The sequence below is a fragment of the Apis cerana genome, linkage group LG8, assembly GCF_029169275.1.
Source record: "Apis cerana isolate GH-2021 linkage group LG8, AcerK_1.0, whole genome shotgun sequence".
Lineage (NCBI taxonomy): Eukaryota > Metazoa > Arthropoda > Insecta > Hymenoptera > Apidae > Apis > Apis cerana.
Genome location: NC_083859.1, coordinates 6,746,915 through 6,771,673, shown reverse-complemented (window position 1 = coordinate 6,771,673; position 24,759 = coordinate 6,746,915). Strand labels below are relative to the sequence as shown.

Genomic DNA, 24,759 nt, shown 5'->3' with positions numbered 1-24,759 from the left:
GAATTCAAATATTCTAATAATTAAATATAATAGTTATATAATATTCATAATGCTTAAATGGAATCATAGTTAGATTATTAAATAGGTTATTGAATAACTATTTAAATATTTAAATATAGATAAATTATTATCTCAAATAAAGATATAGATAAGTATCAGATGAATCTATCCAACATTTGAATATTAATGATATTTGAACTCAAATATTTGGAAAATGGAATAAATTCAAAATTCCAAATAGGATATCGAATAAATAGGTCCAAATAGATATAGTCGTATTTATAATTAACCAAAAATTATATTACGATCGTTCGATATAAAATTTTAATTTCCGCGAAAAGATGCACCATTCACATTTCATTTAAACGTTTCTCGATTTTTTTATTTTCTTTTATTATTTTCTATCAATATTTCAAACACGACGTGTAGAGATAATTGCGTGTGTCGATTAAACTGGGACAACAGCCTGTATTCTATTTTTCACTCTTCCATCGATGAACATCGATTGCAACCCACGCACGTCCCTCTGACAATTTATAAGGTTTTTCAACCCGTCCCTGATGGAATTCTGATATTTTTCGATCCTTTGAAAAATCCGATTATTTCGATTTTTATAGCGAAACATACGTACGGTCAAGAATGTATAGAAAAAAGAAAATCAAAATTCTTTACAAAAGTTCATAATTCAATTAAAATTTACAATCAGTCGGAAAAATCTCCATATTTTATAATAAAATTCATTTATAATGAATATCTTGAAAAATCAGATTTCGATAAAAATTTGCATAATGATGGAGCAGTTTATCTTTCGATGGAAATTCTCTTTAAATCGAGCGTGAAATCGAGCTTCAAATTTTTATCATTTTTTTCATATTATATGCGTATAACTTTATCTGAAAATACTTTTTTTACAACAAGGTAACAGAGCATTAAAAAACTCTGAATATTTTATAGTTTAAAACGTTGTTCCATCTCGTGTCATTCGAAAAAAAAAAAAAAAAAAAAGAAAATTTGATTGTTTTCACTCCTTCGAATGATTTAATTCCATTAAAAAATAAATGCTCCATATATAAAATCCATTATACTACTCTATTTGTCAATTTAACTCGCTTAACGTGTACGAAATCTTGTGTGACTGACCACTCACCTACAAATCATCGATTCTGCAAATCGAGCGAAACGTTCCAGCGAATTAAACGTTCAAACAGATAATTCGAATTAATTCCGATCGGAAACCGGAAGTCTTAGTTGAGGTACAATTGCGTCCAATTGTGGACGATAATTCGGTGACGAAACAACGGTCCAGTCCAATAGAGGTAAACGAACTATATCGGTCAACCGCGAATCAGACTTTTAAATTTCGTTTCAAATAATAATAATAATAATAATAATATGACATGAACCAGAAGACTAATTTTAACGATATAACCTGGGAGTAAAATTTGAAATAATAGCTCGTTTCTGATTTCAATTATCGGCGCATTTCGAGTATCGCGAGACGTTCGAAATATCATTCCATTCCGAATTCTGTGCGCGATCGAAAAATGTGACAAGAATGCCTCCGTGTCCTCTGCAAGACGAGACTAACGAGATTTTGCTATCTTATTGGACGATTCTGCTCTGGAATTTTCCTTCTAATCTTTCGCATTTCGTTCGTGTCTTACAACTTTTCGCAAGAATCGTTTTACGAATTACGAAAGGAAATTTCTGATTATCGTCCGTCCCCGCAAAAGTATTACGGCGTGCAGTGAATGTTGTTAAACCGTTCGAGGGAATGACTGGTTCGAAGAACGAAATGAAATGGATTTACCTTTTAATCCACGCGCTTGGAATACAGTAGCTTTGAATTCGAAGACAAATGTTTATAAATGCTTCGAAACAATGTACGTTCCATCCATGAAATCGCACCGTTCAAGTATCGAAATATCGTATACGCGCAAAAGTGAAATTCCGTGTAAATTGGAATCTTTTGAAATCTTTTGCCTCGCGACGATAAAAACTGGATGGGAAATTGGACGAGCAGCGATGAACATTTCGGTAAATTGAATTATTATTCGTAGAAAGTTTACGCCTGTGTGATGAAATCGAGCGGCTTTAATTAATACGCTCGTTCCTCGATAATAATCACGGAATGAAACGATTTCGACGAGTGGTCGAGTATCACGCGCGGGTAGAGTGCACTTTACGGGAGATTGAGCGGGCAGCAATCGGGATCGTGTTAATTACGGGCTCTCGAAACGCGTAGTTGCGTTAATGACGAGTTCTTCCCCGTCGCAATTTCGATGCATCCCTCCCCTCTAAAATCGAAACGGTAAAAACCCTTTGAACGATTATCCAATTGTCGAATTTGAATTCTTTAAATTCTTCGTATCAAAGATTTTAACTCCAAATTTCCGAATCGAGTTGATAAAACATCTGATATATATACATGCAAATTGTAATATTCTCTGATGTATGCGAATTGTAATTTTAGATTATGAATAATCGAATTATTATCATTCCCTGATTAATAATAAGCAATTTATTCATTCTCGAGAAATTTATTTTGTTTCGAGGTTAGGAGAGCGTAACAGATAGTATCAATTTATCCTACGAAGGATGAATTGTTCCAAGAATTCGTCTTCCCTTTTTTTTCTTCTTTTTACATACATATTCAACGCAGGCAAACTCTAGAACGTTTTGAATTTTATATACCAAAAAATCGATATCCTTTTACTGGATATTCTCTTTTTTTTTTCTTTTTTTCGGTACTACGTTCAATACGTTAACAAGATCGAATATACGTTATATCGCTGTTTTTTTAAAAATTCGTTAACAAGTACAATTCACTTTTTGATCGATCGTGTAGAAGGAAAAGATGGCGAAATCCAGACGGCGTTACATCACTGTCGAAAATTCGTTTTTCGAGCGTCAACCGAGGATTGCGCGTCATCCGACAGGAGATAGAAACGAAGACGAAAAGCCTCGCAATTTAGGGGTTCAATCCCCCCCTCCGCCCTCCCCCCTTGATTCTCTCGTACCCCTCTGGTGCACGAGACCGACGGGCTACATTTCGCAATTTGCTTGAGCAAACCTTTCCAGAAATTCATATCCGTCGTTCCTCCCTCGAAACGTTTCTTTCTCACCCTCTGTCGTGCTTAAGCCGAATACTCGTGTCTTCTTTTCTTTCGTCAGGAGTCACGCTGCGTCCTTGCCCTCGCCAATTACTTTTGGATTGATTCAAGCAGCCAACAACTTTCTTTTTCATCTCTCCCCTATATTGCAATTTCCGATTCTTCTGATGAAACTTTTCAAGGTTATGCACTTGCGTACACTTGCACGGCAATTCCTTTCAGTTTTTTGTTTTATATATATATTGGAAAGTCTCGGAATGTAGATCAGACTTGGCTTCGAATTAAAGATTATGATTTTAGATAAACTTTCACGATTTATATCCTATATAAATTTTGGTATATAAAGTCAGGAGCGAATTCAGGAGTAATAAATAAGAAAGTATAAATAAGAAGTCTTTGGATCCCTGTTGAAAGATGACCGAAAACAAGATTGGCCATGATGAACGGCTGACCCACAAACCCCCATAACGCGATTAATCACGGTACCTTTGAGCCTCCTCCTGCCCCCCACTTGCCACGTTCCGCAAACTCGCCGAATTTCCGCCCATAATTTCCGTATCCGGTACAAAGAGACGGCGGGGATCACGGCACACAGAAGGATCCTCGCGTACGTAAAGATAGAGCGTACGTAGCAATCCTGGAATCCTCTCAAAGACGTGACGCTTTGAGCAGAACCCCTCCCCCCTCCCTCCATGCCAACGATGCAACGCGATTACGGATTCGATTTTCGAACGCGACTCGAATCTCGATCGAATTTCTAATCCGATCCCTCGGCCGAGAACGTACAAGGTGTCCCAGAAATGTTGCACAACAACTTTCGTTCACCGGTTTGTTATCGACTCGAAAAAATAAAAAAGAACATTGGAAAAGATAAAGATATACAAGTGGAAGCACAACGCTCCACTCGGATAGAAAAGTACGTTGATCAATGTTATTCGATTGCTTGCACTTGTTCGTGCTCGATCGCAGCTCATAGCCAACGCTACCGTCGATCGGTAGTTGTTTTATTAATAACTTGTGTAATGATAGTTTTTTGGAGGAAGGGAAATGTTGGTTGAAATTTATCGAGACACCTTGTATATAAGCGAGATCTGTGACACGGATCGCGTTTGGCCGCATTTGGAATTCTCGAATGGGGAGAAACCGATCTTCCATCGGGCTCCTTATGGTGATGAAATTGAAGCGGTGGGCGTGACCGGTTCCCTATGAAATATATATATATATAAATAATACTTGGATCGAATTTCCACCGACTTCTGGGGATCTGTACTTTCTCGTGTGTCTCGTTTCGCAATTCGACTCCCCCTCCCCCAAGTTCTGGAAGATCGGCCATCTACTTTCGAATTGGCCCGAAAGAAGAATTTTCTCCGGTAATAAATTTAATTTGGTGTTAAGCGGTTTAAGTTTCGAATCGATCGATAAGTTTTAATCTGGACTTGGTCCGGATTTGGCTTAATCGAGATAAATGTAGGCTTTTTGTTTAGAATTGGTTTATTCAGTAATGCGGAGAGTGGGCTAGAGGTGTGGAGTTAATCAGGAATTGGCCGAGTTTAATCTAGACTTTAGGCATCGTGGATTCGATTGAGTCTGATAAAACTAGTCTTCGTTTAGACTTAAAGATTTAACGTGATGTAGATCCAACCCGAGAATCGAGCAAGTTTGATCCAGATGTAATATGAATTTAATGAGATTTATTGATAATTTGAGATAATATTAAAATTTTATGCGGAACTCTAAAAAATTTAACTGTATAATTTTCGACTTGATCAGACTCAAAAATTTTAACTCAACAAGCATGTAAGAAACTCAAGCGCATTTTGAAAACGTAAGTCGAAGGCGCATCTATCGAGATTATAAGAAAAATCGAGTCTAGGTTTAAGTGATAATCTGCATACAACTGGATTCAACCAGATATAATATGATCGAGCTCAATCTGGAGCTAACTAGGCTTAGTTTAAACTTAATCAAGCCTAATCTAAGTCAAACACGCCTATAGTTCAGAGTTAACCAGATCTAATCTAAGGTCAACCGATCTTAATCCAAATGTGACAAAACTAAATCTAGACTTAAACGGATCCAATCTGTTTCAATTTCACCAGCGTAGGTACATATGTACTTGTTCCTTCCTAACCTAACCTAACGTAATCTAACGTAACCTAACCTAACCTAACATAACCCTGACCCTTACCATTCCGATTAACGATCCCTGATAAGGGTCCCTGATCGTGGAATTAACCGAGATTCGATGGAAGAAATACGTCGATCCCTTCGCTTAATAGCGAGTATACGACGACACGACCCGCGTTCCATCAGATTTTCCCGATGCTGTGGCGGTCGATTACATCGGGATCAAATACGATAACGAGGTCCTTTACCCAGTGGGATTAAAGGGAGAGACGGTTGGATGCCTTTTGCGCAGCTGGGGAGAGAGAGAAGAGAGAGAGGGTCTTCAATCGCGCACAGGTTTACTTATTCTTCACGCTTGATGAGATTGTTCTGCTTGGAGGATCGGGTTTCCACGCCCGTCTCTGGAAAAATCTTGAACTTCTTTTTCCCTGTCCATGAATCGAACCGCATTACCGGTTGAATCATCTTAAATTGGAACGCTGTAAACCGATTTTTATTCGTTTCTTTCTTCACTTTGTATAGGCCACAAATGAATATCCCATGATTTATCAAGATTAACATTCGTTGCAATGTATGACTTTATGGAAACTTTAGAACAACGATGTTACGAACGTTTGTTCGTATTGTTAAAACGTATCAATGTTTAACTAAAAAGAATTTAGAAGTTGGAAATATATAGTTAGGAAATTCACGATAGAAGATGAAAAGTTTAGATATACGCTTTACGCGGCAAAGATCGCATCGGTATAATAGAAATCTTCATTATTCATGGAGCTATGAGAAAGACTATCTGGAAAGATAATTCGTGGCCAAGATGGCGACCCGTACGTGACGCCAGTTTTGTCGATCAACGCCGTGCTGCCTCAAAAGCCGAAATTTCGGGGGAAAATTCTATTTTTCAAGTGCAATTTTTCAATTATTCCTGGAAAACTCGTCCGAATAAAGGAGTGGGACGTTGGTGTGGTGTGACAGGAGCCGCGAAGAACGTTAATTGTATCGCCAGCGGCGGTTGCGATAAAATTACGAGCCAGGAGAATTTCCCTTTGCCGGATTAAAGCGGCTTTAATGAGATTATCTCGTGTTTTTGACCCGTTCCCCATCCTTTTATCCATCCGCGGAAAAGGCCAGTCTTCCAGACTCCTCTCTCTCTTTCTCATTCATTTGTTCTCTTCTTTTCTTTTTCTCGCTAGTTCGATTTTGCTATCTCTGTCTCTCTGTCCCCTCTCTCTTCCTCTCTACAGAGCTCACTTTACGTGCAACGCTCGAAAATTTCCGAAGCTATACTACACTCCCAGTTCAATTTCAACATCCCTGTGACCCGATTCTATCGTATTCCATGACGAAATTCCCCAAGGGGCCCGATTAATCCCCACCCACACCGAACAAGTAAGAACCGAAACTCGTAATCCCAGTAAAGGTAAAAATTTCCTCTCTATGGAATTTTACTTTTTCGCGTTTTCCCTGTATGGAGAAATGTTCATACAGTTGTTACATTTTTTAAGGTTTCCGTCACGTAATCCGTGCCCACTAGAAATTACATTTTCATGTTTTATCAATAATGCAGTCTATCTATATTCTTTTTTTTTTTTTTTTTTTTTTTGAGTGATGGTATTGAAACGAGATTGTCGGTTGTATAAAATTTTAAATGGGAATGTCTAAATACTTGGATCGAATAATCGGCAGGAAGAGATTATTCTACGTGCAAAAAATAAATAAGAAACGTAGAACAAATTTTTTTTCGTTCAAAGCTTTTTAATTCTACTTGAAAATTAGATTAAGCGTTTTTGATCAACTCTCGTGGTAACCTTTTCAAACTTGATCATCATAAAACGAGTCTTTGAATATATTATTCGTTATTGTTAATTGTACACTCGTTTCAAACAGTCATAATTAAATTTAATTAAATTTCTCAACTATAATTAATTACTTACAGGATCCATTCTTCACGATTTTGACGAAATGACCAAATCAACTCTATAAATACTCTATAAATCCTAACCTAACAAATCGTGAAAACTTGGTTTTTTAAAAAAATCTCTGTTCGGATCGGAGAGAAACAAAACGAAAGAGAAAAAATGGAAGAGAAACAGAGAGATAGAAAGAGAGAAGGAAGAAGAAAAAAGCGTGGAGAGAGTAATTCCGGAAATACCTTTGCAAATCAGAGCAAGAGCCGCCCGCTTCTTATTTCTGTCGACTCGAGCAACCAACCAACCTCTCCCCTTTCCTCTTTTCCACCCTTCCACGATTTCTCGAGAAGCAACGAGGAGAGAAGATAAGAAAGAAGACGAGGAGGAACAGCTGGTCCTTTGAGAAACGTCTTGTGTTTCCCCGTGCCGCTCGAGAGCCGCGATGCCCTTTATGCGAGCGTATATAAAATACATAAGGGCTCTCGAGGCTGAAGCTGCGCCGAGACAAGGTTTATGCCGCAATTGAACGAGTTCGAGCCGTACCCTGCCAACTTTTTCCCTCCTCATCGCAGAAAATGCGTTTCCTAGAGATTTCGACGGATCGGAACTATGAGACCGGATTTACGAGTCCTCGGTTTAACGAGTTGGGTGGTTGTGCACGATTCTCTATCGATGCAGCAGATTCGAAAGTTTCCTCGACCGAGTCTCGTTTTAATCCTAGACTCTCTAGATTCCCATGAAAATATTTTGGACTACGCGTTGTAAAACTTAAGTTGGCGAAGTGCACTTTTGATTTGAAAGGATTTTTTCTGTGACTGATGGTTTAGTGTATTTTTAGAGGGATTGGTTTTGTGGAGGTTTATGTTACTTTTGAATGTGAGAATTTATTCAAATATTCTTCTAAGTTATTTGTAGTTATAAGTTGGTATTTAATAGATACAATATATTTCAAGAAATGAAGCGGATTGAAATTTTGATAGGATACAAGTTTAAATAGAATATGATAAGGGAATTTTTAATATTCTTTTGAGGGAGAAACATTTCATTTAGTTTCTCATTTCAATTTAAAACATATGTTATCATTTCCCTTCTGAAATATTTATAAGTTTTTTGCAAAGATACTAAGAGAAATAAATTGAATAATTTTTTACATTAATTTTATAAAATATCATTTGAAAAAGATCCAAGTTCAAGTATTAGGAATGTATGAAAAAACACAATTCTAATTCTCACTTAGCTTCATTATTATATCTGGGATATTTTCATATTATCATTCATCTTCCATCCTCTTTCTCTACAAAATAAATCTATTAAAAAGATTAAATGAGAGATTAGACAATAAGCTCTTCAATTTCAATAATAATTCAATTCCAAATCTATATATCTAGAAAATTCTCCACCTCTTTATTAATTCTAAGACATTCTGTTACAATCATTTTTCTTTCAAACTAATCCTCAATCTCCCCTAATAAATAAATCCATTAGAGAGGTTAGACCCAATGCAAAGACAAACTGACTTCTCATCAGTCAGAGTAATATTCGAGGTTGACCAAAGGTATGCGGCCTGTCGCCACATTGCTCGTCCACGGTTATCCATGTATTGTGACCCAGGTGGAGAGGAATGCTCCATCCTAGGAGCATTCCTGCGGAGTTCAATTAGGGAGTTCGGCTCGTTACACGCGAGCCGAGGTGAAAACCAATACTCGGCTCCCTTGGACCTGGTGAATTAGAACGTCGATGTCTAATTACACGGTGTACAGCCCCGACGAAGTACAGCACCCAGGATGGATTCATCCGTGAAATATTGCGCCCACTTCGAACTCTCGAAACCACCGCCGACTCTTTCATAGGTTCTTGCCTTCCCTTTTTTTTCTTTTTTTTTTTTTTTTTTGGAAGATTGGAAATCTAGAGGGACTGGAGATTGGTGAAATTTCGAGGCTTTGTGGGAGTTTGGAAAGCTTTTTTTTTTCCTTTTTAGAAACGCGTCTCATTAATGATCGATATTTACTACTTGAATATAAGCTTCGCTGATTTTTAAAGTAAAAGTTCATTAAATTTTGAGATTTATAGAAGTAAACTTTTTTTTTGTGAATTGATACTTGCTACTTAGATTTGTGATTCTTTTTGTTGAGATCTATATTTATAGTTTATAGAGAACATCTATAGAGAAAATAAAAATTGATGAAATTTTGAAATTTGTAGAGGTTTGAAGCTTATATTTTTTGAATGTACTTGAAGATTAATGGATTGCATATTTTTACAAATACATGAAATTTCGAGATTTAAGTTTCGAGTTCAAAAAGTTTTTCCATTCTTAGAATAATTGATACTTTCTATTTAAACTTGTGATTTTGTGTTGATTGATAGATAATATTTTTATAGGTATTTGATTTTTTTTATTATCGTTTAATCTAAAGAAATTAAAGATTCGTGACAACAACATATAAAAATTTTCCAATTTATGGAACATGTCCGATTAATGATTGATACTATTTAAATTTATCGATACTTTCTACTTAAACTTCTATGATTCTGTGCGATTAACAGATACCATATTTTTATAAGTATTTGATTCTTTCTCTTCTCATCTAAAAGAAGACAAAGATTCCCGAAATTTCGAAATCTGAATGGAAATTTATTTTCCATTCTTGAAAACTGTCTGATTAAATACCGATACTTTCTACTTAAAACTTTCTCCATTTCAATCGTTGGAGCATTTAACTTTATTTTCCTTTCCAGTCGAGTTAACGAATATCTTTTTTCAAAAATTAAGCAGCACCATTACCGATATCTACCGTAAATATTTCGAATTCGAATATAATTTAAAATATTCTTCCCACGTAATTTTATACAAAATTTTGAAACCGTCCAAAATTGTGACCATCAGTTGACCAACCGATCGATAAAGACCTCGATAAATTTTGGAAAATCAAGGGGAGAGGGGCTCGAATTACACTCCGCAGTGATAAAGCTCGGCGACTGGGCTCCCTTCCAGCAGTTTCCACGACAAAAGAGGGACAGTGGAGGTTGCGAGCTACACAATCTCCGGCATCCTAGCCGCTTGGTTGCGCAATAAGGCTGGCTCGGTCTTCTTCGGACAACGTGGTATAACTTTTTACGAGCGAAACGCGCCTCCCCCTTGATTCGATCTAGACTCTTATCGTCCATTTTTCCCCCTTGTTACCTAGTCGTTATTAAGGATCATTATCATTATTATTACCTCTTCTCTTTCCTTTCCCTTCCCTTTAATTCTCCCTTTTCTCGCGTATCCGTTCCATTTTCGACATTCGCAAAAATGTGAATCTCGTTTTACGCAAAATGAAGGCATTATCATGTGTTCATATCCAATCATGGATGGAGATGTTTATGAGATTTAATTTTTAAGAAAAAAAATCAAATTTCCTTTCGATTTAACATCGTAGCCATTCACAATATACGTTTATTTTAGACATTTACAAAAAATTTTAATCGATCTTTATTATTGCTCTTACTATTTTATATCAACAAGAAGAGGAGAGCTATATTAATTGTATATTGAAAAAGACTGTATCAATATTACTTTAGATCAATTCTATCTTTGCTCTTACTACTTTAAATAAGGAAATTCGATAGATTGAAACAAAATGAAGTTAAGGTATAGTCGTTTTAAATAATCATTCGTCGAGCACGTTACAAATCCACCACTTTCTTCTCACCAGTAGTCAAAATCGAGCAATGATCTTCCAAGAGGAGGATCTCTTACGACGAAGAACGAAAGTCCAGTACACTAGATCAATTCTATCCTTGCTCTTATTATTTTAAATAAAAAAAAAACCGATAGATTGGATATATCGAAGCAAAATGAGGTTAAGAAATCTACGTTTAACAATAATAGATCATTCGTCCAGCACACGTCACAAATCCACTACTTTTCCCCCCTCTTCTCGCCAGTAGTTGAAATCGAGCAATGAACCGACTTCCAAGAGGATCTCGTGCGTAAGATGACGTCACGAGGGTGTGGAGAACGGAAGTGGCGAATCGATCCCCGAGTTGACACAGGACGGAGGGAGGGGGCGGTAAATAATCAAGAGGGTGGTTCTACACGCTAATTTATTTCGAAACCCTGGATCGTATCTCGCTTTCTCCAGAAACCTCTGGAATAACGTTCGACGAGTGCTCGCCGTTGAAATAAATCTACCTCCCCCTCCCCACCCGCTCGCGTTCCCGCCCTTTCTGGCAAACCACGATGGAACGAACGTTCGCGTGTAAATATTCCGCATCGATCAAATTGCTTCGACTGTGTGGATTATCCTCGCCCCTTCTTGGCCCGATAATGGGAATCATTTCTAAGGGAAATTGGAATTTTTTTTTTTTTTTTTTTGAATTTGAATTTCTTTCGCGGGATAGAACACGCCCTCTCGTGATTAAATCCTGGATGTGGAATTTCGTTTGGACAGATTTTACGTGCAATTTTTCTTGACGTTAGTGGAAATTTTTTTTCGAATAATCGTGTTATTTAATTTGTATGTCAGTTCGATGAGTTACTATAATTTATTATTCGAAACATTAAAAAAGTGGATCGATTATAATAGCTACGAATAAATGTTATTCGAGGATTTTAATAAATAATTATATATAGTATATGAATAAATGTATATCGTGATGGTTATAATGTTAAAAAAAATTCAACGAAATCTTTAAAAGATACTTTTTGAATTTTCTTGAAGATTAAATTTAAAATTAGAATTTAAAATCTCATCGGTGGATTTTAAAGAGAGAGATAACGTTGGATTTTCATAATGCATAAAACGACATTCACAAAATTTTTTAAAATTCTTTATATTAATTCATTAATTCGCGTAAATTGAATCCGGATATAATCTAAGATCTAAATCTAATTTCGTTCCAATTTTTATTTCCCTTCCATCTAAATTACTCATCCAAACCTATAATTATAATAAAATAATAAAATGGAGGATCTAAATTGATTCAAAATTACATGGGATTTTAGCAAGGAATATCCATCAATTTTCTCGTTAATTATTTTTTTTCCATTCTACATCTTTTCACTATACAACTAACATAGATTTCTATTTGACATATAAAATACTAAGAACAATTGAGTAGGATTTTTTAAAATTCTTCTTTATTAATTCTCGCTCTTCTTGAACTAAATTGAAAACAATCCGAGATCAAAACGTAAACTTCCTTCCAATTTTTCTTTATTTCGCCTAAACCAATAATACACCCAATCCAAATCCAAACGAGATTCTCGAACCCAACTTCTTTCAAAATCTTTCAATCCAAATTAAATTTCTCCTCGGGTGGATATATTTCTCGGATGGCGTTTCGGAGGAGCCACTTTTGAAAGAAGTCTCGCAGAGCAGAGATCGAACAAAGCAATTAATAATAAAGGGAAGGGTCGAAGGGCAAGGGTGAGCCGAGAGAAGAAAGGTTGGAACGTGGTCCAGGAACGGTTTTTCAGCCCGTATAAAACGGGCGATAAGTAGAGGCCTTGGTGAAAAGACCGAGGGAGGCTTTGATTCATCGAGGACCACTTCTGCGAACACTTTTTTCCCTCCCTCTCTCCCCCAGTCTGCGCCGCGTCTGCTCTCCCTTCCCTCCCTCTTTTCCTTTCTCTCGGTTGCCCGGCTTCGTTTTACCATTCCACGTCAGAAGCTCATCGCGTGAAAACGCGCATCCACCTTGGCACCGATCGCGAAACCATTTCTATTTCTCCCTTTATCGGGGACTGCCGCTCGATAATGTATACCGGGTGTACCTTGAAGATTCGACTTGTTAAAGGAATTTTAAATAATCTTCGTGTCTCCAGTATTATTTGTATTAATTTGATCTTCGATTAAAAGTTAACCTTCGATATTGGTTTAACACAGACTTGGTAAACCTGGTCCAATATTGACCTGTACCTGGTAGACAGTGTTTAAATATAAACTGAATTAGATTCGCTCGAATCAACGTAACGTTGAGTTGAATTTAATAATGACTCGCTTAAATTGAACCTTGGAATAACAGGTTCGATGGAATTTTTTTGTTTCGGACGTGAAATTAAAGTGGAATTTTTATACATCGTAGAATCATTTAGAAAAGGTTTAAGTATAGGTTAGGATGATTAAAAGGAACTAGGATCTGTGATTCGTTTAACTTTCGAATAACACGTTCGAAGTATTTGAATTTTTATCAATTGTGGAATCATTTCTAAAAGGTTTAAATATAGGTTAAGTTAAAGTTTCAAGAATGGGTCCAGATTGGCCAAGGATCGAGAAGAAAATTTCGAATCATTTCGAAAGTATAAATATTTTAAGTTAAGTATAGGTTAGGATAATTAAAACGAATCTGTAATTCACTTAACTTTCGAACAACACGTTCCAAGTATTTCGATCGAATTTTCACCCCATCAGAATCATTTCTAAAGGATTCAAGTATATGTTAAGTTAAAGTTTCAAGAATGGGTCCAGTTTGGCCAAGGATCGAGAAGAAAATTTTGAATCATTTCGAAAAGTATAAATATTTTAAGTTAAATATAGGTTAGGATAATTAAAACGAATCTGTGATTCATTTAACTTTCGAACAACACGTTCCAAGTATTTCGATCGAATTTTCATCCCATCAGAATCATTTCTAAAGGATTCAAGTATATGTTGAGTTAAAGTTTCAAGAGTGGGTCCGGTTTGGCCATTAAACGGAGCTAGGATCTCTTATCTCCGTGTGTATCGCGTGTGTGCGTGCGTGTATCATGAATTTTCCAATAAGAGCCGCGTCGAAGACCATTTTCTCGTGTCACCACGGCCTCGGCATATTTCTACCCCATGGAATTTCCCTTCCGCATAGTTTCTGTGCCCGCCTCGCGCGTCCATCGTTGAAATTCCACCCTGCTCCATATCAACTTCTTTCCTTTATTCATTCGAACGCACACGTTGGAGTATATTAGTTTTTCAGACGACGCACATATTTGTTAGTGGTTATTTATTTTATTTTTATCTTCCGATGGAATTCCATTCGTTAAGTTCGATTTTGAAATTTCTTAATCTTTTGTTAATTGTTCGTTAAAATCGAGGTTATGTTCTTCTACTCTTGTATTTACGAAGACACGTTATGTTGGACAGGTTATAGAAATTTGTGACCATGTTAGTTTATAATATACGATATCGAGGTTACGTTTCGAAATTTTCAGAAAAGAAAAGAAAGATCGTGAATGATGATCATTTGACTCGGTTCAACATCGATTCGTCGATAAGAGGGTGCGCTTGTTAATTATCCCCGCCCAGTAATGGAATCGCGCGGAGTTGCACGATAATCCGTAATGAATTTTAGTAAATTGCCGCGATAATGAAATGAAATGCGCTTCACCGCCTGTTTACGCTACTCGCGTAACAACAACGAAATTGAATGCACCCATCTCTCTTATCAAAACAACATTTCTTTTATCGTAGCCCTGTATCACGGCGCCATACAGTCGTGCCAGTTAGACCGTCAATAATTCTTTTCCCCAAATTTATAACAATTCCGCTTAACAAGAATTTTTATTAAATCGGTCAACTTTTTCTTGGAAAAGTTTATTGTACATTTATCCTACATTTCTTTTTTCCTTTCCTCCGTTAATTATAAATATAAATAAATCGATCTAACTTATCCAATTCCTATTAAGCTAACCTCAACTATGCCATCTCTCGACCGCACACTTCGGTGAAACTGAATAAAAATATTCCGTGAATGAAAATAAACGATACCGTTGAAAACTCGTTATCGTTAAACAATCTAACCTAACTTTTAAACTCGTTTCTAACTATATACCGCTGCTCCCAGAGGTCGGTGTACTACTCTAATCCCATTTCCTTTCGAGTTCCGCCGTTTTTCCCCTTTTCACGATTTTTGTTATCCAATCCTGGCCAGAAAAACGTTCTTAAAATTTTTACGCAAGGGAATAAAATATTTATCGTTTATATATATATATATATATATACGTGTGTGTTCGAAGCAGAATGAGGATCGAAGCTTGAAAATTTGTTGTCCCTGGAATCCGTTTTATCGACTTCCGGCGCGCGTGATATGCGAGGAAACGAGGGGAGAGCCTGATGGAAAAGTCAATTACTATCTCGCAGAGGGACAAATCTTTCGGGACGATAGAGAAATGGAATTTATCCGCGTTATGGATCTCGATATCTTTGTGTCCGTGAGTGTACAGTTGGTGAAATCGATATAGGATAGGTCTCTCGTTAATTGACGCAGGCTTGGATCCATCGATGGAGATGGATGGGTATTTCAATAATTGTCGACTTTTTCTTTTTGTTTTTTTAAATCTTGTGTGTATAAAATAGAGAGGAATGTTTGAATCTCTGTATTTTATATAATTTAAATTTATATAAAAACGTGGTCGTGTTTGATAGTTGAATTCTTTTTGATTGAAAAAGAAATCTTTGCAATTTTAATTTAATGATATAATCGTTTACACAATTGTAAAAGTTTCGTGTTTTCGTTTTAATAAATCTTTTTAGAAACAAATTCAAGAATTCGAGCAATAGATGCTATTTTATGTTTAAATATGTAAATTAAAATATTAAGTAGTTATAAAGTGTTTAAATTAATCGAGTTATCTAAATTTCGAAAGCTTGAAATCTCTTCATTCAATACGAGTTTATATTATAATTTAAAGAACGTAGGTCTTGAAATAACGTAGAATTAAATATCCGATGTTCAATTCGAAGAACTTTATCACCAATATCGATTTCCTCCACTGTACTTCCCCATATACGCTCGATGCACGTTCAATCGAGCTAATTGTTCTTTGTAAAATAAATCGAATCGCAAATCCAAAGGTTGGGGACGGCTCATTGTGCCATGTTTCGATTCGCAGTTTTGGACGCGAAGGTGCAAAAAGTCGGATTCAAAGCGAAACGTGACCGCTCTCTCCCACCCCTCGAACGTGAAATTATACGTAAACTACGGGTCAGAACAATGTAGTCCGTTTAATGGAGGCTGGAATAAAAGCCCCGACTCCCGTGGAAAGTCTGGCTCGAACTAGCGACGGCTTCGACCCACTCTCGAATCCGAACAAATTGTCAAACTTTTAAACACTCGTATAAACACTCCAATGATGTTTCAACACTCGATTATTTCTAAAAAAAAAAAAAAAAAAAATCACTCCTATTGCTTTCCACGAACGTATTTCCCTTTTCTCTTTTTTATTTTCGATACTTAATAAATTTACGATATTATAAAAATACACAATAACGATAATAATAGAAATGCTTGAGAAAAGATTGCAGACGTGCAATTGAGATCGAAGAGATTAGAAAGCTCGAGCTTTGTGGTTGTTTTCGACCCAAGCTTGAATATCGTGATCCGTGCAAAAGCCCCCACGTTCCTCGAGATGAACACAGAAGTCCGGTTCCTCTCGCGGTAATGGATTTCGTCAGCTCGTCCTTTGTGCACGCGATTCATCCACAATGACGCTTCTTCTCGTTTGTCTGGCCTCGCTTTGTCATCGCTTGATCCCTCCTCGAACGCGACAAAGCCCGAGAGAGAAAGAGAGAGGAGTGAAGTGGCCTTTCCCCCTTCCTCTGCGATATTCGCTTTTAATTAATTCCGTCGTTTCATCCGTTCCTCGACACGGAAGAGGTGCGTGGCTTGGAATTTTCTTTCGTTCACCGATCGGTCGTCGAATTCGCGAAGAGAACGAGAGAGTGAGAGAGTGAGTGAGTGAGTGAATGAGTGAGAGAGAGAGAGAGAGAGAGAGAGAGAGAGAGAGAGAGAGAATGAGTACAATATCCCGTTTGTTATACGATACCTTTGTCCGGAAATGAATTTAGAGAAAGAAGGGCGAATCTTTCCATGTATGCATTGTTCGACGATGGGTAATTGCGAAAAACGTGGAAGCCGGCGTGCAAGTGACGCGCCGAATCACCTTCGATCCGATGAAACAGTCCTTTGTGCTCGCGATTAATTTGCAGCTGGACGAAATGCGACGTTTCGTTGAAGCGCGTTAACGCGAGCGCCGCAGACGGCGATCGCGCGAATTAGTGCGGCGCCATCAAACCGATGTGTACGTGACGTAAATTTTTTCGTGATTTCGAAATTAGTGATTTTTGTGATTTAATTCGTTATTGGGAGATTCGTCTGTTGTCTGACAATGGATATTCGAGGTATTTATTAAATGTATTCGATATTTGAATACTTAGATTCGCTCTTTGATATGTTTTATATTTTATTGTTAACGCGACCATCGCATATCATGCGAATTACTTCGACGCCATTAAACCGATGCGTTGTACATGCGACATCGATTTCTTACGATTTCGAAATTAGAATTTTGAAGTGATTTAATTCGTTATTGGGGAATTTGTCATTGCTTGAGGGTAGATATTTGAGACATATGTTGAATATTATTTCGGTATTTCGAGTAATGATGGTAAATGATATTTGTTGGTATATATATTCGATATTTCTCTGTTAACGCGAGCGCCGCACGAAGCAGTCATACGAATTACTGCGACATATTAAACTGACGTAGATTTTTTGTGATCTCAAAATATATTCGACAATAATTAAAATCTTGTTATCGAGTATTGGTATTCAAGTCTCGGCATTCGATCAATATTTACTAGCAATAATGAAAAATCACCAACGGTAGACCAAAGTAAACCAATTTCGCATATATCTAACTATTATATTCAACAAGCCCGATTATCAATATTCATCGCTCGCCCAATACTTATATTCCGCGTTGAGTTTAACGTCCATTTAATCGTCTAATATCGTTTAATCGCATCCAATGCCACAACGCACGTGCGTTTATTTATCATTTATTTAACAATTCCCCTCTCGCCTCCTTTTCACCTCCGGCTTGAACGTCAATCTCCCCCATCGCGTATCCACCTTCGTATTCATCCGAGTCACGTGTCGGAAGTCTCGAAATCGAGCACGTCACGGCCGTGATCATCGGCACGACCGTTATATTCGACCGTTTAACCGTTTTAAATCGATAATCGAGAGGGGTTGACGCAAACAAACACGCGGACAAAGAGGGATTCGAGGCGCGTGTTTGCTCCAGCGAAACGAAAGCAACCGGCGGGGCTAACGAAGCGTGATTACATAATTAATGAGAGTTTCAGCAGCGCCGAAAAACTGGAACGTTTCTTTCGAAAACACACCAAGTTTCAGTTGGTGCAAATTCTCGAGAAAGTGATGGGCACAAATAAAATTCAATGGTTGTGGAATAAAATTACTCCGATAAATTTATTTTTCAAAACGTAATAATAATCGCAAATAATTGTAGTATCAACTTATATATATAACTTTTTTATATAAAAATCGATCGATTATATATAGCTAGAAATAAATTAGAGATTTTTTAACTTTATTCTGTTTCAAGATATCCCCTCGTTTCTTAAATTATTTATTCGACTCTGTTATGCATCTATTGTTAGAGGAATTATTTCATGGGAGGATTATATTCTTTCTGGTTATGGAAATATAAAATAATTTCTATTTTTCATTTTTTTTCTCTAAGCAAGTATTAAGCAAATAAAATGTTATAATAATAATAATAATAATAATAACAACAACAGCATGAAATAACATAAGAGTATAAAAATTGAAATTCTGTGACAATAAAACGGAATAAATACGCAAATGTATATTTCCACTTGCTTGATTCATCGAGAAAAATAATGAAATATTATAAAACATATTACTCGAAAATTCCAGAAGTCCATTTAGCGAGATGAGAGATACCTCCTCTACCTCTTCTTCCATGGAGGAAAATAAAAAAAAAAAAAAAAAACATTACCATATACTTTGTATAAAAATTCCACAAATCGATAACTTTGCATCCTTTACGTTATCGTTATTCAAAAAAAAAAAAAAAATGAAAATACGATTATCATCAAACAAAATACTCAGAAATTATATAATAATACTCTATTCCATCGATCGAAGAAAATTCCAAGCTCGGTTGTATCTCGCGTGTAGCTCGAGGGAATCACTTTCTCGTCGTGGTACGGCCACGTTAAAAGTGGTTAATGGAATACGTGAGGCCGATCTGTTCGTGACACCGCACAGCCCTGCGAAATTAACCTTAATAAGCCTGTAACCTCGTCATCGTTTCATTGTGTATAAACCGATTATTAGCGGCACGAGCAGGTCCCGTGTCACGAGGCTCCGAACCTGACCCTGCGCCGCACATCTCGCAACCCTGATCGCTCTCTCGCCACGCATACGTCTTTGCGCCATTTGCCTTCGTGTCAATGACAACCTGGTTAATTAATTCGCCGCGAAACTTTCGTTCGATCGAATCCTTTCCTTCCGTGTTCTACGTTCCGTCCCACGCCATCCTTGGAAGAAATGCAGTTTCGGTTCATTTTTCATAAAGATACGAAGAAATATACGTAATTTGTTGGAATGCTGTTGAATAACTTGGAATATTTTCATTGAAATTAACGTATTCGCAAGCTTGAAAGGAAATTATATTTTAATCCTCATTTTTTTTTGATGAAGAGAAGAGAAAGAAACGAAGCTCGTTTCTCTTTTTACAATCTTCTAATAGAATTAATTCTTTCTCTCTGCATTTGTACTTCATTCTCATTTTACAAGTATTCCTTTACAAAGCTCGATCGCTATTGCGACGCATTGATCCGAATTCCCATCCTCTAGGCAAATGTCATTCGCAAGTTGAATTTCATTTTTCCACCTATCCGGTAGTACGATTCCGTTATTAGACCGTGTCTGATACGCGAAAGTCCACTTTTATATGAATCGCGATTCGACGCGCGGGGTATTAGCGAGGCTCGTCGAGCTTAAATTGCCGGTGTTTATTCTGCAGGGACGACACACGTACCGCGGTTATTCAGAGGCAAATGAATTTCTGTAATCCGCTCCTTTCATGGTCTCGCCGGATATTACAGCTCACAATGGCCGCCATTCTAATCTGCTATTCTTCCTCGAGTGTCCACCTCCCGAAATGCGTCTCGTTGACTGCGCACTTCCTTTTTATTGCGCCTATCTATGTGCCAAATAAATAATCAATATATTTTTTTTAAGTTTTCTTATCGGGAGAGGACGATTCTAGACTTATTTAGTTTAGAGTAATTTAAGTTTGACTTAAATTTAAGGTTAAGTTAGTGTCATACATCTTTTTGCGAAGAAATTAGTGTTACCATTTTCTCCTGCAATCGTTATTATACGAATTTCAATTTTAAAAAATACTACAGTGTTCTAAAGACCTGACCTAATCGAATAGATTATTATATTAGCAATTTAAATTTGAGTCCAAGTCAATTCTGAAACCAGATCGTAAATTTCTAAATATTAGAAATAAGAAAAAGAAAATTTTGTTTAGAAAGCTCAACTCCAACGTAAATCATTAGAATCTTAAAGAAATTTAATTTAATTTCATTTAATCTAGAATTAAAGTTTATTAAATGATGCAAAATTGAATGTTATTCTAATGCAATTATATATACACTCTAATAGTATACTTTACCTCTTTTCAATTTGTCGATCAAGTGTTTTCGAGAGGTGTCACTCCTTTTGAAAGAGTTCAGTTTACCAAAGATGCGTGCGTCACGTGACTCGGTCGAGGACCCGTTTTTCTCGCGAGTTTCGAGCAAGGGGAGGGGATCAAGGAACTCTCGGCTCGGCTATCACCGAATCGATAACCAGAATCGCGATAAACACTGCTCTCTCCGCTATCGGTGTCGACGAACGTGCCAGAATCACGCGAGCTTTCAACGCGCGCACAACGAGTCAAATTGAAATTAAGCCCGCCATTTTTCTACACAGCACGAACATTCTGGTGTCCGTGTTTCAACCATGCACGGAGGAAATGTCAAGTACGTTGTTTCACGAGCAATGAGATGTTCGTTGTTTATAACACACTTGTATGATTCGTATTCGATATAATGCTCGGATATATGTCGCAGGAGTTAATTATCTAACTAGAAACTATTCTTTCAAAATCGTATAGGCAAGAATTCATACATTAATATATAATAATGTATGTCGAACAGATGAAAACAATATCAATAATCGATAAAACGATGTACAATTTAACTGCTGATATACTCGACATACAACGCACGCATTATAGACGCGATAAAGGTAAAAATTCAGCCATAGCGATACAACGGTCTTCGGTATTTCGAAACTCGAACAAGCGAAACTATCCGCTTGATCACAAGAACTAGTAACATCCTAACTACCGTAATCGACGAGAACTCGCGTTCGTTAGCCTCGACAATAGCCACTCCCACGTTCCGTCCACCGGCTCGCGAAGTCCAAAGAGATTAACTCGACCGATCCAGCGGTCGAAGTTTCCTTACTGGTATTAGCGCCACATTCGGTGTATTCATCGAATCGTTTCATCGTCACGTGACCGACTTTACTTCTCGAGCCAGTAGGTGGCGCCAAATAACACCCAATTAAAGACTTGACACCTGCACGCTCTTACGAGCAATCGAAATAGTGGATCGTTCACGCGAATATTCGAATATAAATGTTTTGTATATTTTAGTGAATACTGTAGTTTGTAGAAGAGTGTCTCGATGGAATGTGCGATACTTATTCCGATATCTTCCAGTTAGAAACTCTCGGCTATTCTACGTCTTACGAATATTCGAGAATAAGTCGAGAATAAAATCATACTCCTGTATATTTTACTATAGTTTAATCGTCGTGACGTATACCATTCGTCAAGCAGATGGCGCCAAATACCTTTTAATTAAAGGCATGGTTTCTATATTTCTACGAATATTCAAATATACGAACGTCGAGTATAAAATCGTGAGTTTTTATATATCTACATCGTAACTTGCAGAAGAGATACAGTAGCACCAGTTAATTGGTGCAACAAAAAAAAAATAAAAAATAAAAAATAGCTCCTTCGAGATCCATAACAAACAAGTTTACAAATACGTTTGCAAATACACTCCGATCTGTATATCTCCCGCCACAATTTCACCATGAAAAATCGTTGGAATCGCGAAACGAATCACCGTGAAACAACTGACCATCGATCGTTGCCCTTCACCATTGGGAACCTGTTCCCATTCGATATGGTCCTGGATAATCCCGGGTCGAAGTATGCGAGCTGAATTTTCCCGCGTGTCGTTTTTCACGACCCAAGGCCGTGTTTTCGAGCGATTAACCACGATTCGTCGCGGTTTATTTCCTCGGCTCGGTCAGTCGCGTGTAAAGCTAATCTCGCGGCGTTTACTATTCGGAAGCTTCCTTTCCATCGATTATACCGATCTTTGTATACTTGTTAAAAGGGAAGATAGAACTGTAAAAATAGAACAAAAGTTACAATATTTCAAAAATAGAATTAAGACGTTTTAAGAAAAAAATAAGAATATTTGTTTATAATATAGAAAGAATGAGAATGGAGAAGTGAGAGAATTTAGTGATGATGAATCGAAACACGGGATTTTAATTTAAAAACGTAATATTAGTATAGAGAGCTTCGTTACTAAATTTCTTTTATCGATAATTTCTTTATAGTGATGAGAAAGACAAGGATTTGAAGATGAAGTGTCGAACCTAACCTATATTGAGAAATATGTATTCAGAAAATGATCGCATCAAGTATTCTTAACAAACACACATTAGATTTTCATGAGTTAAGAGGAAATATATATTATTAATTAATAGATACAATTGAAGAGGCAAGAATTCTTCTTGAAAAGAAGCATTCGAGCGTTGGAAAAATCATTATCGATTTTTAATCAAGCCTACTCTGCCTTTTCCAGGACCGTTGGTCCTATCCAACGGAATTCTTTCGCCGTTGAAAAACCGCTTTGCTAATCCGGAACGCGTTACGCTCGTGCTCGCTTAATGGACGCAGAATCCTATTTCGAGTTACGTCAGGTGAACCCAATACTCCACGTTCCTCCATGTAAAATGTGGAATGGGAGACTCGATAGATTAGTAGTGCTTTCGGATTTTTCTACCTTTTGTGTATTGCTACGTGAATCTAATGGAATTTTTTTTTACCAATATATCGTTGTAGCGAATGAGTCGTATTAAAAATCCTGGGTATACAGTAATACTTGGTTGTTAACTTTCTTTGTCTTTTTATAATTACTAGAATTTATGCGCAATAATACAATAAAATAAATTGAAAAAATCATTAGGAAATTAGATTTCGTAACATCTTGATTAATTTTAGAATCGTGTATACGTTTTTATAAATAAACAAAATGTCTCCTTCGTTTATTAAAATTTCTTATCTGAAATAATTAATAATATATTCATCGTCCTCGTACATTCAAAAATTTATTCCACCCTTCAAATCCTTCGATTTCAATGAAAAATTACTTGAATTACGTAGAAAGAATTTTTCTAACTATTCAACATCGTAAAGAAAGTAATTACCAAATTTTCTTCTCATAATTTGACAAAGATTACGAAATAAATAATCCGAATAAAATTTTCACGCTTTCGGATCGACAATTGATCCAAAAAAAAAACTACGTTCATTTTTCCAAAAATCCTTAAATAGAAAAACAAAATCATCGATAGTAGAATCGGCCATCAATTCGATCCCTGGCTCTCCCCGTAAATAAAATGTAATTCCAACGTTCTTCTCCCAATCCACCCTTCCACGTTTCCAACCTGTCAACTCAAAAAAGAAAAAAAAAAGAGTCAAGAAAAACCTAGTAAGTAGAGTGTAGCGTGTGACTGTAGAGTGGGTTTGTCTGGCAGTTGCAGTAGTCGACACTTCGGCACGTTTAACACGGGGAATTGCACTTTACTCGAAGAGGAAGATCGGGACAAGGTGAAGTCAAAGGGAGACATTTTTGTCGCTTCCTCGATGCGGCGCCGCCCTCGAATGCGCCCCCCTTCCACCACGTGGAGAGACTCGATGCGACGGTTTGGGGGAGGGGGAAGTGAAAGGGTGTAGAACGTTGCTGCTTGGTAGAGGGTGGCTTTTAACAGGGGGAGGGAAGAGGTTCAGATCGTCCCACCAACTTTTCACCCTCGAGAACGGAATTCACTGAAATGTAAACGGCTCTGCCGCGATTACGGTTTAATAAAGTTTCGCGTTGTTATTTTCCTCCTCGATTAGCCTGGCTGCTTGCACCCTGATGAACTTTGTCCTTGTTGGATTCGTACGTTTTTCACGATTTATTAATCCCTGTATTTTCTTTTCCTTTTTTTCTTTTTGCTCTTATTGCTTGGTATCGATATCGAAGATTGTTCTTATTATTAATCTTTCGTGTGTTCTTATCGGATAATTGTATTTGCGATAGTGTTTATATTTTTCTCGTGTTTATTTATATTGAATAATTATAGGGAAATTGTAAAAGCTGATGAATAGATTGGAATAGGTGTCGAATCGGAATGTAGTAAATACTGTCTATTGTATCGACAAGGTGATAGAGATATATATTAGAAAAATAAATAGCTGTTGGAGACAGTAATCTTCGATGTAATATTTTAATATTCGCGCTTTATATCGTTTTAATATTTTAATGGCGGGAGAAGGTTTAATCCTTTCAGAGACAGGATTTACAACATACTACGATTATAACGAATGGAAGAGAGATAAATTCTCGAAATCTTCGATATACATTTCCTCTTTCATCCCCATAATTCAATGACCCGATTCAATTAAACGT

The 24,759-nt window shown here is 36.9% G+C and overlaps 1 protein-coding gene and 2 long non-coding RNA genes across 7 annotated transcripts in view; 2 read left to right on the top strand and 1 right to left on the bottom strand.

The window, feature by feature from the left end:
• Positions 1 to 24,759, top strand: part of LOC108001718 (alpha-mannosidase 2) — a 128,653-nt gene that overhangs the window by 60,821 nt on the left and 43,073 nt on the right. The window lies entirely within an intron of this gene.
• Positions 59 to 8,303, top strand: LOC133666577 (uncharacterized). Its single transcript, XR_009830897.1, has 2 exons — positions 59 to 6,657; positions 7,174 to 8,303. It is a non-coding gene; the product is annotated as an uncharacterized LOC133666577 (long non-coding RNA).
• Positions 18,353 to 21,469, bottom strand: LOC114578039 (uncharacterized). Its single transcript, XR_003698625.2, has 2 exons — positions 20,625 to 21,469; positions 18,353 to 20,144 (listed from the first exon to the last, which is right to left on the bottom strand). It is a non-coding gene; the product is annotated as an uncharacterized LOC114578039 (long non-coding RNA).